The 5182-nt window shown below is 44.3% G+C and overlaps 1 pseudogene; it reads left to right on the forward strand.

Annotated features, from left to right (window-relative positions):
- The first annotated feature begins 611 nt into the window (after positions 1-611).
- LOC101355208 (rho-related GTP-binding protein RhoC pseudogene) lies at positions 612-1210 on the forward strand (annotated as a pseudogene).
- The last annotated feature ends 3972 nt before the right edge of the window (positions 1211-5182 follow it).

Below are 5182 nucleotides of genomic sequence, written 5' to 3' on the forward strand. Positions count from 1 at the left end.
TAGCAAAACCTGCAACAGAACCTCAAATAGCCTCTTGCTGTTCATTCAGAGGAGAAATGATTAATGTGTAGCAAATTGGGATACAAGTTATTTGCCAAAATTCCTCTTAGGGGCAATGCTATATTTGTTAGGGGGAAAAATGCAACAAACCACTTGAGATAGAGGGCGAGCTTCCTAAATCATGTTCAAATAACAAAAATTATCACTCAATGTCTACAAATAAGAGTGCATTTCTTCTAAAAGAGAAAGGTGAAAAGAAGAGCCACTATATGTGGAAAGGTAAGCAGAACAGAGCAGTGGTTCTTAACCAGGCGTGGTTTTGCCCACAGAGGACATTTGGAAATATCTGGAGACAGTTTAAGCTGTCACAACTGGGTGGGGGTAGGAAGATGGAAGGGAGATGCTACTGGCATCTTGTGGGTAGAAGCCAGTGATGCTGCAAAATGTTCTACAACCCACAGGGCATCCCCACACAACAAAGAATTATCCATCCCAAGCCCCACAGGCCTGCCCCTCCCCAGCAGCGCTGAGGAGGTGGAAGCCAGGCCCTTCAGGTCAGTCTTGGCCTCGGGCACCAGCCTTGCAGCTGGAGGCAGTGCAGCAGAAGCCCAGCCATGGCTGAAATCCGAAAGAAGTTGGTGATTGTGGTGGATGGTGCCTGTGGGAAGACCTGCTTCCTCCTCGTCTTCAGCAAGGGTCAATTCCCAGAGGTCGACATCCCTACCGTCTTTGAAAACTACATTGCAGACATTGAGGTGGACGGCAAGCAGGTGGAGCTGGCTCTGTGGGACACAGCCGAGCAGGAAGACTACCATCGCCTGCAGCCTCTCTCCTACCCAGATACTGATCCAGGTACTGACGTCATCCTCATGTGCTTCTCCATTGACAGCCAGCCTGGACAGCCTGGAAAACATTCCTGAGAAATGGACCCCAGAGGCAAAGCACTTCTGTCCCAATATCCCATCATCCTAGTGGGAATGAGAAGGACCTGAGGCAAGATGAGCATACTAGGAGAGAGCTGGACAAGATGTAACAGGAGCCAGTTCAGTCTGAGGAAGGCTGGGATATGGCGAATCGGATCAGTGACTCTGGCTACCTCGAGTGCTCAGCCAGGAATAAGGAGGGTGTGCGGGAGGTATTCGAGATGGCCACTCATGCAGGCCTCCAGGTCCCTAAGAATAAGCACCAGAGGGGCTGTCCCATTCTCTGAGATCCCCAAAGACTCCCTCCCTCTCTCCTCCCATCCAAGGAATGTAGAAACTATCCCTCTCCCACCTCCACCCTCCTAGGACTCTGTGCTGAAGGTGCCCTTTTTCAGTTCCCGCCAGCCCAGGACTGCATTGAGCTTCCACAGCCCCAGTGGTACGGTGGTAGGCCCCCCTCCCAGTCCTCTGGGAACCTAGGCCTGTGCCCTGATCTTCCAGAGTCCCCGCTGCCTTAGTCAGGGTGGGGCTCCTTTTCCCTTTGGCCCTCCCCAAAGGATCTGTCACACACCAGCCCTTTATACACTTCCAGCTCACAGGAGACTATCTCTGCCAGGGGACTCAAACGATGTAACCAGAGTCCCCGGCCCCAGATTTTCTTGCTTCCGGCAGGGGCCTTGTCTCTGACTATACTTTGTGGGGGGCATAAATAAAGGACACAGGCTCTAAAATGTGGGGGAAAAAAGAATTATCCATTCCAAAACATCAATAGTGCCTAGATGTAGAATCCCTGAGAGACAATAAGCTAAACAAAACACAAAACCAATTACACGGTAACCAAGAAGGGACCTCAAGGAAAAAATAGAGGATTTTTAAGTTAACTTCTTGTGGCTTGTACAGAATAAAACCCTCCATCCTTCCTATCTTTGGTATAATCTGAATCAGTGGTTCTCAGCCAGGGTCAGTTTTGCCAATGTCTGGAGATACTGGTTGTAACAACTGGGCAGGAGAGACGGGGTGATACTGGCATCTCCTGATAGAGGTCAGGGGTGCTGCTAAACATCCCACAATGCACAGGACAGTCCCCACAACAAAGAATGACCCAGCCCAAATGTTAGTGGTGCAGTAATGCCATGGTTGAGAAACCCTTCAATAAAGTACGCCAAAAAAAATTTGCATAGAAACCCAAAAGAGGACATTTATTTGTAGTGGATTGTGCAATATACAATCCTCCACCAAATTTTGTCCTTGGTATAAATTACATCAATGCTTCTCAATCTGAGTTGATTTTGCCTGCTGGGGGACATTTGTCAATGCCCAAAGACATTTACGGTTATCACAACTCAGGAAGAGCGGAGAACTTCTAATGGCATCTAGAGGGTAGACTCAAGGTATGCTGCTAAATATCCTGCAATGCACAGGACAGCATCCTATAACAAGGAAGTTTTTGGCTCAGAATGCCAGTGGTGTCGAGGTCAAGAAATCTTGATCTGCATTGATTAATAAAGTGTTTTTGTAAGCGAATTGTTTTTCAGAAACTCAAAGAAGTACTGATTTCTGCACCCAAACTGGAACAGAGTGAAAGCAGGCTACTCAGCATGCGCTGACACAGGAGTCAAAGAATGTGGATTCCGCTGACGTCAGAGTTATTCCTATAAAATGCTTAGCATGGTGTCTCACATTAGACACTCAGCAAATACTAGATGTCTTCCACCATGCCTCTCCCTGCAACCCATTCAGCCTGCTACTGCTCAGGCTGTTTTCCCCATTTAGAATACCCTTTCTCCTTCCTCTCTGCCAAGCCAAATCATAGTCATCATTCTCAGCCCAGCCAAAGTGACATCTCTTCCCCAAGATCCTATCTGCCCTCCATTTCAAAATTTCTGAAGTTCCCTTCATATACTAATAATGTTGACACTTGTACTATATTAATTTGCATTCCTGTAATCTTTGAGAAATTCAAATAAATTAAGAGAAACTGTACTATCAGACATTCAGACACATTACAAAACTCTAACAGTTAATACAATGTTATCCTGTGTGATTAACAAACCATGACAGAGAACTATCCAAAGCTAAATCTTCGTAAGAATATAATACGCAACAAAGGTGGAATTTTAAATCAGTGAAGAAGGAAAAGTCTATTTCAAATCAAACAAAACAAAAAGATACACATACATACATATATACCAATAAAGTTGATCAACCAAAAATTTCCTACTATTAAAAAAAATCTCCACTGGATTTTTAATTTTTATAAAGAAATAAAATAACTTGAAGATCAGATAGGAAAATAATTTCCAATATCAGAAGGAAAAATAATTTTTAAGCACAATAGAAACCACAGAAAATAAAAAGTTTTACCATGTAAAAGTGAAAACCTTCTCACTGTCCAAATATCATCAAAGGCAAAGGAAACAAAAGAAAAAAAATAATTTTAAAAATATATAACACAGTTAGTTATTCATATTTAATATACTGAGATTTTTACAAAGAAAAATAAAATAGACAAATTCTAAAATAGAGACACGGGCAATTTATCAAACAGACAAACAAATGAACAATAAACATGTGAAAAAAGTGCTTGACTTCTTTTCAAATGAATGAAAACTAAACCAATGACATAATTTTTTCTCTATCAAATTGGTCTGAGATTAGAAAAAAAATTGAAAATCCCTAATGCTAGTAAGAATGCATTAGGGTTGCTATGAGTCAGAATCGACTCAATAGTAATGGGTTTTGGGGTTTTTTAGTTAAGAATGCAGGAAAATAAACACTGACGGGATACAATTTAGTATAATTATATTTTTGGGGGTGATATTTCAGATTATGTATGTCATGGATTGAACTGTGTCCCCCAGAAATATGTGTCAACTTGGTTAGGCCTGATTCTCAGTATTGTGTGGTTGTCCTCCATTTTGTGATTGATGTAATTTCCTACGTGCTGTCAATACTAATGTCTGCCTGCAGTTAATGAGGAAAGATTAGATTATGTTAAAGAGGATTAGGGTGGGATATAACATCATTACTCAGGTCACATCCCTGATCCAATGTAAAGGGAGTTTCCCTGGGGTGTATGGCCTGCACCACCTTTTATCTTAGCAGAGATAAAAGGAAAGAGAAGCGAGTAGAGTGTTGGGGACTTCCTACCACCAAGAAAGCAGTGCCGAGACCCGGGGTCCCTTCACTGAGAAGCTCCTAGTCCAGGGAAAGTTTGATGACATGTACCTTCCTGCAGAGCTGACAGAGACAGCCTTTCCCTGGACCTGGCACCCTGAATTCAGACTTCTCGCTTCCTAGACTGTAGGAGAATAAATTTCTCTTTGTTAAAGCCATCCACTTGTGGTATTTGTGTTATAGCGGCATTAGAAAACTGAGACAACGTATAAAATAGACTTGACACAGTAATATCACTTCTAGACATTTACCCTAAACAGATAATCAGATAAACACATTAAGATTTACATACAGGAGGGAGGGGCCAAGATGGCAGACTAGTCAGACGCTTCGGGTGGACCCTCTTACAACAAAGACTCAACAAATAAGTGATTCAATTACATATGGCAATCTAGGAGCCCTGAACATCAAAGGCAGAGTTGAGGATCCGGACTGAGTGGCAAGGGGAGGGAAAGATGGTTTGGAAGCAGTGAGGAGTTGCCAGACCTGACTCGGTGAGAGCCGAAGCCCTTCAGGCCTAAACAGCTCAGGGGTAAGTGGTGAGGCAGGCAAGTAGCTGTGCTCGGGAAGTGCGTTTTCCACACCGGGAGAGATCCAGTGCCAGAGAGTCTACAAGGCTACCCAGAACCAGGGAGAAGCAGCCCTCATTGGAGAAAGATAAGTACTTACATATGGCTTACCGCATGGATCAAAAACACCCGCCTTAGGGAAAAACCTCTCTCCCATTTACCTCCACACTCCATGCTCTGCACTGGGTCCTGGACCAGCTACAGCGATTGCCAAGTCACCTGGGCCAGAAGTAGGATCCATCACATGTCCGGAGCCATTCTCCCTGCCTTGGAGAGTGAACTACTTAACAAACGGGAAAAAATAAACTGGCGGCTCCCCTAAGCCAGGAACCCAGGGTAGGCACAGCTCCTTTGCCTAGGCACAGGCATAAGGCATCCACGGACTCTGAGTGCCTTTCCCCCGGCATAGACTTGTGTGGGCCCATCTCAACAGCGTAGGCCCTCCTTACTGCCGTACAACAAGGTATATACCGGAACTCTAACTTCAACTGTTTCAGCTGTGAAGTGGCAGGT

This window comes from Trichechus manatus, unplaced genomic scaffold (genome assembly GCF_000243295.1).
Source record: "Trichechus manatus latirostris isolate Lorelei unplaced genomic scaffold, TriManLat1.0 scaffold00100, whole genome shotgun sequence".
In the NCBI taxonomy this organism is placed as follows: Eukaryota; Metazoa; Chordata; class Mammalia; order Sirenia; family Trichechidae; genus Trichechus; species Trichechus manatus.